Below are 10,076 nucleotides of genomic sequence, written 5' to 3'. Positions count from 1 at the left end.
GCATGAAATATGAAGCAAATATTTTGTTTAGATATTAAAGCAGATGCTTGTGTATTAGAAGATTTAATTATGTGCTCACAACGGTGGAATATATTTCCTTCATATAATGTTATTATATTATATGTGAGTGTTGTCCCTCCTTGAAAAAGCAATGTTATATTTGAGAACACGAATGAGAAATTCTCTTAAGTGGAGGCAGGAACCATACATAGTTTTAAGAAGAGGTATGATACAGCTCAGGAAGCAGAGAGAGAGAGAGGACCTAGTAGCGATCAGTGAAGAGGCGGGGCCAGGAGCTGAGTCTCGACCCCTGCAACCACAATTAGGTGAGTACACACACACACACACTTACACACACACACACTGTTACAAAAAACGCGATTCTAAAAGCTTAGAGATCTCCAGTGAATACTAGAAAGGACTGCCCTTCTAGCATCCAGCCTGTTACTGGGTTTTCGTAACAAGTAGTCAGTATCCTTGTTCAATTATCCATTAAAATTCAGTATTATTCAAGAGTGCTTCAGGATTACAACTGGTAGGCTACTAACTAGAGAAATTAAAATTTAATAAATTTATTAAGTCTAGAGGTATATTATCAAATTAAATTAAATCAATCACAGTAATGAAAATAATATCAATCTCTCGAGTTCAATATTATTGTGCTGAAAGCACATATCACATTTATAATTCTTAAGTACCGTCTGGTACATTAACATTTAATAAGATATTACAAATATGTACAAGTAAGTTTGTGTGTATGTGTGTAAGTGCTCTAAGTAGTTCACTATGTCTCACGACTCGACTAGACTTAAACAAGTGACTGACAAAGTCCTCAAATAAAATAACTTCTTGACCGACTGGCAACCAGAACAGTCTGCTTGAACAATGAAAAGAATGCTAAGCCCAATAGCCATATAACAAGCAACTGCGACACAATCAGGATCAAGGAGATAATATAACGACACTAAGTAGGAACCATCAGCAGATCCTCCACAAAAGTTACAAAACTCCCATACTACTGAATCTAAGTTCAGCATAGGAAAAACCCGACTGTGACAATACACAGAAACCAGTACAAAATTAGGTCAGAAGCTATAGCTAAGGACCTGAGATGCTCAGAGTGTCTAAGTGACACACAACCTCAGTACAACGTCGAAAATCACTAAGTCTATACAATGTTCTGTGAACAGAGTTCTACAGAACTAACAAGAATAATGAGACAGACAATCTGTCCAACCAGCAAGCGAGTCTAGAGCAGACTGAATACTTTACGAGAGGTGAGGACAACCCCCCCTCGATCACGTGATAGCCCCGTGGACAGCACAGCTCAGAAGCCGGCAGTATAACGAGCGACAAGCGATAATTACAGTAGTTTGACAATCAAGACTTGAACTGAGCACATATTATGTACATCCTAACAACGTAAGTCAAATAACAATATAACAGTCAAATAATAATATAAAGTCATACATTTACGATTTAGCTATTATCGCAAATATAAGCAATATAAAATTAAATGAAAAGGTAATATACATTATATATACATAATAATCATTGTAACCCATTCAGGGGTTGCAACACACACACACACACACACACACACACACACACACACACACACACACACACACACACATGTGAGGAGCTCAACACGAAATTTAAGGAAGTATTTACAGAAGAGACAGGAAGGACTCTGGGGGGACAGATCAGATGGGGACACCAGCAAGGAATACACCAACAAGTGTTGGACGACATACATACAGATGAGGAGGAGGTGAAGAAACTGCTAAGGGACATCGATACCTCAAAGGCAATGGGACCGGACAACATCTCCCCGTGGGTCCTTAGAGAGGGAGCAGATATGTTGTGCGTGCCACTTACCACAATCTTCAACACGTCCCTGGAAACTGGGCAACTACCTGAGGTATGGAAGACGGCAAATGTAGTTCCCATTTTTAAAAAAGGAGACAGAAAAAAGGCACTAAACTAAAGACCTGTGTCAGTGACGTGTATAGTATGCAAAGTTATGGAGAAGATTATCAGGAGGAGAGTGGTGGAGGACCTGAAACGGAACAAGAGTATAAATGCTAACCAGCACGGATTCATGGAAGGCAAATCCTGTGTCACAAACCTTCTGGAGTTTTATGATAAAATAACAGAAGTAAGACACGAGAGAGAGGGGTGGATTGATTGCATCTTCTTGGACTGCATGAAGGCCTTTGACACAGTTCCTCACAAGAGATTAGTGCAGAAGCTAGAGCATCAGGCGCATATAACAGGAAGGGCACTGCAATGGATCAGAGAATACCTGACAGAGAGGCAACAACGAGTCATGGTACGTAATGATGTATCACAGTGGGCACCTGTGACGAGCAGGGTCCCACAGGGGTCGGTCCTAGGACCAGTGCTATTTTTGTTATATGTGAACGACATGATGGAAGGGTTAGACTCAGAAGTGTCCCGGTTTGAAGATGATGTGAAGTTAATGAGGAGAATTAAATCTGATGAGGACCAGGCAGGACTTCAAAGAGACCTGGACAGACTGGACACCTGGTCCAGCAAATGGCTTCTCGAATTTAATCCTGCCAAATGCAAAGTCATGAAGATAGGGGAAGGGCACAGAAGACCACAGACAGAGTATATATATTTAAGTCTAAGTAATCTATAGGCTAGGTGGCCAAAGACTGCAAACCTCACTCAAGGAGAAAGATCTTGGGATGAGTATAACACCGAGCATGTCTCCGGAAGCACACATCAATCAGATAACTGCTGCAGCATATGGGCGCCTGGCAAACCTGAGAACAGCATTCCGATACCTTAGTAAGGAATCGTTCAAGACACTGTACACCGTGTATGTCAGGCCCATACTGGAGTATGCAGCACCTGTTTGGAACCCGCACTTGATAAAGCACGTCAAGAAACTAGAGAAAGTACAAAGGTTTGCGACAAGGTTAGTTCCAGAGCTAAGGGGAATGTCCTATGAAGAAAGATTAAGGGAAATCGGCCTGACGACACTGGAGGACAGGAGGGTCAGGGGAGACATGATAACGACATATAAAATACTGCTTGGAATAGACAAGGTGGACAAAGACAGGATGTTCCAGGGAGGGGACACAGAAACAAGAGGCCACAATTGGAAGTTGAAGACACAAATGAGTCAGAGAGATATTAGGAAGTATTTCTTCAGTCATAGAGTTGTCAGGCAGTGGAATAGCCTAGAAAATGACGTAGTGGAGGCAGGAACCATACACAGTTTTAAGACGAGGTTTGATAAAGCTCATGGAGCGGGGAGAGAGAGGGCCCAATAGCAACCGGTGAAGAGGCGGGGCCAGGAGCTAAGACTCGACCCCTGCAACCACAAATAGGTGAGTAGAAATATTTGAATACACACACACACACAAACACACACACACACACACACACACACACACACACACACACACACACACACACACACACACACACACACACACACACACACACACACACACACACACACACATATATATATATATATATATATATATATATATATATATATATATATATATATATATATATATATATATATATATATATATATATATATATATATATATATATATATGTCGTACCTAATAGGTAAAACTGGTCATTTAGCAAGAACTCATTTAAAATTAAGTCATTTCTAAAATTTTCTCTTATACGTTTAAAGATATATTTTTCGTTTATGTTAAGGTAAAAAATAATAATTTTGTACCATGAGAACCTTAGAAAACTTACTTAACCTTATTATAACAAGCGCAATTTAATTTAGTTTAATCCAACTAAATATATTTTATGTAAGTTTACAATAATTTAATAAACACACACAATGAAATATATTTTTTCGGTAGGTTTAGAATGATTTTTGCGAAATTACTGCATACACAAATTTTCGCTTGCTTTATTCGGCAAGAAGAGCGTTGCTATTTAAGCCAGAATAGCACGACACACACACACACACACACACACACACACACACACACACACACACACAGAGGATGTTCCAGAGGGGACACAGAAACAAGGGGTCACAATTGGAAGTTGAAAACCCAGATGAGTCAAAGGGATGTTAGGAAGTATTTCTTCAGTCACAGAGTAGTCAGGAAGTGGAATAGCCTAGCAAGTAAGGTAGTGGAGGCAGAAAGCATACATAGCTTTATGATGAGGTATGATAAAGCTCATGGAGCAGGGAGAGAGAGGACCTAGTAGCACTCAGTGAAGAAGCGGGGCCATAACCACCTTTTTGCTACGTTAGAACATGCATGGTCACCCAGCAAGGAGCAGAATTGTGCAAAAATCCCTTTATGAGAGGTTCACAGTCCGCAACAGAAAGAATTCACACACATGTAACAGTTTCAAAGCCTGAGAAACGGCCAGCATTGCTTGCTGGGCTTGGGATGAGAGAATGACTGACTGATGTTATGGAATCCTGGGTTATGAATACTCTATGCGTTATATGCTCACATTTAATTTCCTGTGTGGTAAAGTGGCAGTGAGCGCTCTGTTGCAGATGCCTATTGTTGTTGCTGTGTTGTTGTTACATTCATTGTGAAAATGTAAACCCGTAGAGGGTCACAAAGCCTTTGGAATGAGAGATAATCAGGTTTGGCGCTCAGAAACGGGGCTCTAATACCCTGAATCAAGAGGTCTTCACCGGCATCAAGCACCTCACTTGAAGGGAGGGTGATTGCTTCAGCGCATAGCCTTCCGGGCTTAAAGCCTTCTGGTGAAAATAGTAATTATAATATTAATAATAATAATAATAATAATAATAATAATAATAATAATAATAATAATAATAATAATAATAATAATAATAATAATAATAATAATAATAATAATAATAATAATAATAATCTAATGCAACGTCTCAGAGAACGGCTATGTATAAAAACAAAAGCTGTAGGTAATGACTTGAATCTTGTCTCAAGTAAACAAGAGCGTCCTTAGCAGAATATCAACCGTCGAGTTTTGGTGGAATATCACACGGATATCAGCTAAGTTTTAAGATATCATTCTGCTAAGTTTTAAGATATCATTCTGCTAAGTTTGAAGATATTATTCAAGCAGGTCTTACAATATCTTTAATTTAGATCTAAAGACATAATCCAGTCAAGTCTTAATGATTATCAATTAAGCCTTAGTAATCAAACAGTCGTGTTTCAGTAATCTATCAGTCAAGTTCAAGAAGTCTAGCAGTCGAATCTTAGAAAAATCTAACATTTAAGTCTAAGTAATCAATCAGTCAAGTTTTATTCCAACACTCAAGCTTTAGTCATCTATCACAAATCTTAGTAGTCAATAGTCTACCATAAGAGTCTTAATAATCTATCAGATAAACATTAATAATGTGTGAGGCAGGTCTCATTTAATTTACCAGTCAAGTCCCAGTAACAATACAGTCAGTTTCTTCGAAGATAAATTGTCGTGCCTAAGCCATGATAACACACAGTCAAGTCTCAGCAAGTAGATTCTAAGCAAGATATCTCAAGGTAGAGGCTAAGCAAGATATCTCTCAGTAATCTAGACAAGATATCACAGTCAAATCTAAGCAAGATATCACACATTAGCTTAAGCAAGATATCTCACAGTAGAGTCTAAGCAAGATATCACACAATATTCTAAGCAAGACATCTCACAGTAGTCTAAGCAAGATATCGTACAGTCAAGTCCAAGCAAGATATCACACAGTGGTTTAAGAAAGATATCTCATAGTATTCTAAACAAGATATCTCACAGTAATCTAAGCAAGATATCTCACAGTAGTCTAAGCAAGATATCTCACAGTAATCTAGGCAATATATCAGTCCAGTCTAAGCAAGATATCACACAGTAGCCTAAGCAAAATATCTCACAGAAACCTATGCAGTCTAGACAAGATATATTACAAGCATGATTAAGTAAGATATCTACAGTAATCTAGGCAAGATATCACACAGTAATCTAAGCAAGATATCTCACAGTAGTCTAAACAAGATATCACACAGTAGTCTTGACAAGATATATTACAGTAGTCTTGACAAGATATATTACAGTCATGTCAAAGTAAGATATTACACAGTGGTCTAAGAAAGATATATCACGGTAATCTAAGCAAAATATCACACAGCCAAGTCTAAGCAAGATATCACAGTATTCTAGGCAAGATATCTCACAATAGTCTAAGCAAGATATCACTCAATAGTCTAGACAAGATATATTACAGTTAAACCAAAGTAAAGCATCTCACAATGGTCTAAGCAAGATATCACGCAGTTAAGTCTAAGCATGATATCACACAGTAGTCTAAACAAGGTATCTCATGGTAGTCTGTGAAAGACATCCGAGAGTAGAGTCTAAGTAAGATATCAGACGAGTCAATGCAACCTTAGATGGGACACACATGTACTATTAGTATCAAATACAAAGCCATGACCCTAGAAGATGGTAAGCAGCAGCAGCAGCAGCCGTCTAATCAACCTGTTCACCTTCAACTTCCTTAAACTCACGACACTTAAAGACTTACCTTGGGGGATTCAGTGAGTGGCGAGGAGGAATCAGGTAATGGCTTAGTGTAAATGGTACCCGGCCTCGCATGGGCCAGCAGGCCCACCGAAGTACACCTCTTTATCTTAGTCTTATGCACTTTATTCATTAACGAAATCGGTGGCACTGTTCTCCTTTCTAACAGGAATTTCAAATGGGTATTTTTCTTTTATATAATAATCCAGGTCAAGTCGTTCAGATCATTGCTTAGTACTGTTTTATCATGAGCAGTATCGTTTTCATTTAATAATATCACATCACTGAGCATTACAAACTTTCCGTGTACATCGAGGTAATTTAATCTGGTTGTCTAAGTTGTTATGTGTGTATGAAAAACGAATAAATAAAAGTGCATTTTGTCTTAATAAAAAAAATATCACTTCACTACAAACATTTAGGTTTTGCTTTATCAGACAACATCGTGACACGCCACACCAGTCATGAGGCCAGGAGCTGAGATTCAACCCCTTCAAACATAGAGGTAAGTACAAAACTCGAGCATAATATACAACACAGCCTAAGAGTACTGGGAGCACATCACAGGTGAGGTCAAGACATGGCTGGCGGCCGCCAAACTGCTGGAGCCGAGCAGCTGGTGGAAGAGAACGCGCGTGTCTACACCCCACCAGGTCTCGGGGATAACTGACGACTGAAGCTCACTTGGCACTTGGCAGTACACAGTTATCCAGCAGTGACAACTTTCCAGCAGTGACAACTTTCCAGCAGTCATTCAGGAATATTGGGACTTGATAAAGAAGGACAGTGTGATTTTTCTGTGATACTCGATTTTCTGCAACTTATTCCGAACACGAAAATAAAGACACTCGCCACAGCTTCGCATCTTCTGTGGAGGAGGATATTAAGATAAACGTGAAAGATGCGTTAGTAGCAATCACCGAAAATCTACACTAAGATTTCAACAAATTCTTTCTCTCCGAAAGGGAAAGACAAGAGGTTCAAAGCATCACGTTCCTGAAGCTGGCTCACCGTTACGTGGTGGGGAATGTGTGAGGAGTGTTCCTGCGGGGCTACTATCTCCCAGACCAAGCCCATGCACCACCAACCACAGGCTTTAATCCTTTCGGGGGAACTGGAGGTATAGACGGAACGCCGGCAGGTGGCTATGAAGACGCAATATCTAATACTATCTCTAATTAGGTCAACGTTTCGCTCATGGTAGATATCATTCGTGATTAAATATATTTCTACCTCATGCGAAACGTCATAGGGAAAAGCTTGTCCTGCACAATGTGTCGTCAAGCCTCTACCTTCAATTATTATTATAATCAAGGGAAGCGCTAAACCCGGAGGATTATGCAACGCCTGGGGGGATGTGGAAGGCATTCAGGCTTAATTCGGGGAACTGGAGCACAGATCCAATTCCCTAAATCAAGAGCCCCTCACCAACATCAAGGAACCTTCCTTGAGGGGCTCTACCTTCAAGCTAAGGGAAATGAGCTCCTTGATGCCAGTGAAGGATTTTTTGTGATCCGTGAAATTGGAGAAATCCTTCTCTTCCTTGGATTAAACTTGATTACCGCTCATTTCCCAGTCGGATTTAGATCTTCGAAATGAATTCGATATTCAAAAAAATAAATGCTGAAAAATATTTCTTAATTCTTCAGTATTTCAGCGCTCTATGACTCCAACGGGTTTAGCGTTTTTCCACGAATGAAATAATTTAAATTGACGGGACAAATTCCAGCTATTTTGATGCATATAAAATGGAAAAAAAAATTAAAACGAGTATAGGATATAAAACCCAAGCCGATCTTTTTATAAACCCCAAAACTTGTTAAAATGCAAAAGAATAATAATGCAAGACGAGTTTTCTTTTAGAGAACACAATAAAACAAATGAGGTTATGGCCAAGAAAATGACAAGTTGGATTATGAGAACTTTAATGACAAGACAAGCTACGCCAGTGATTTTTTTTTTTTTGTTAAAGCATTTACGCTCATTAGTCTAGAATATTGTTGCTGTATTCACAGCTCCTTTCAAGTCAGACCAGATAATATACAGGGATCATTCGCTGCCCGCACAGATTTACTAAAACATCTACATCGTTGGGTTAGCCTCAAAGACCTCAGCACATATATATATATATATATATATACATATATATATATACATATATATATATATATACATATATATACATATATATATATATATATATATATATATATATATGTATATATATATATATATGTATATATATATATGTATATATATATATATGTATATATATGTATATATATGTATATATATATATATGTATATATATGTATATATATATATATATATGTATATATATATATGTATATATATATATATATGTATATATATGTATATATATATATATATCTATATATATATATATATATATATATATATATATGTATATATATATATATGCAATTAGATCACAGTAAACAGGTGATTTCAGAATATGCAAAACAACCACTCTGAAAGAATAGAGAAATTCCAAGCGCTTTCGTGACTACTCACATTATCATGAACTATGAAAGTAAAGCATCCAAGGAAGCTATATAAGGGGTCTGGTCGGCATTCTCACTATCAGATCCCACAACGGTTTAAACACGTGACGCGGCGGCAAGCCAACTTGGAAAGGTCCTGGCACAACTCACCCCACAAACTATTCTACCCAAGAAATAAGAAATTTTAAAGATTATTTGTCCAGTGTATTATTAAATTCTTCCCAAATTCTATTAATTATAAATGGATCTAATTTATATAAACCAAAGGAAATATTCATATTATTGTCAAAACTGCTTTTTATGAAACAAGATTCAATTATATTCCTGTCGACCATGGACTTGCTTGATACTACTTTCTCAACTTTTTGAAAATCAATTGGATGGTTAAAATCTTCACATGAATAAATGAGCATTGGAATCTTGTCCAGTTCTAATGCTATATTTATGTTGTTTTAATCTTAGTTCGAGATTTTTACCAGTTTGACCGTAATAAACTTTATCACAAATTTTATAAGGAATCTTATAGACTCATCCATCAGCATTTTGGGGGGGATTCTTTATCAAAAGTTTTTTTACTGTATCAAGATTTTTGAATACAACTTTAATATTAAAAGTCTTAAGAAGAGAAGGTATATCAACCAAGTTTTCATGGTAAGGAGAAAACATATTTTTATTTGAATAAGGCTGGTTGTCCCTTTTGGATTGTAAAAAGTATTTCTGGCAACTTTAAAAGATTTATCAATTACATTTCTTGGGTATTTTAAATCATTACCTATTTCATAAATTTTGGATATTTCCTCATCTATGAACTCAGGACTACAGATTCGTAAAGCTCTCAGAAACATTGATGAGAAAACAGACAGTTTGACTCTATCTTGATGCGAGGAATAATAGTGGACATAGGAACAGTTATTAGTAGGTTTTCTGTAAATTTTAAATTTGAATTCATTATTACCCTTAATAATTAAAACATCTAGAAAAGGCATATATATATATATATATATATATATATATATATATATATAT

General features: G+C 37.1%; 1 protein-coding gene across 1 annotated transcript in view; it reads right to left on the bottom strand.

Moving 5' to 3' along the window:
• LOC128700691 (cell adhesion molecule DSCAM-like) overlaps positions 1–7,253 on the bottom strand; it is a 191,676-nt gene extending 184,423 nt beyond the window's left edge. Inside the window, exon 1 of the mRNA XM_070086969.1 lies at positions 6,530–7,253. The gene's annotated coding sequence lies outside the window, so the exon portion shown is untranslated. The remainder of the gene's footprint in view (positions 1–6,529) is intronic.
• Between the last annotated feature and the right edge of the window lie 2,823 nt (positions 7,254–10,076).

This window comes from Cherax quadricarinatus, chromosome 20 (assembly GCF_038502225.1).
Source record: "Cherax quadricarinatus isolate ZL_2023a chromosome 20, ASM3850222v1, whole genome shotgun sequence".
NCBI lineage: Eukaryota > Metazoa > Arthropoda > Malacostraca > Decapoda > Parastacidae > Cherax > Cherax quadricarinatus.
Note: the sequence above shows the minus strand (reverse complement) of the source record. Positions and strands in the feature narration are given on the sequence as shown.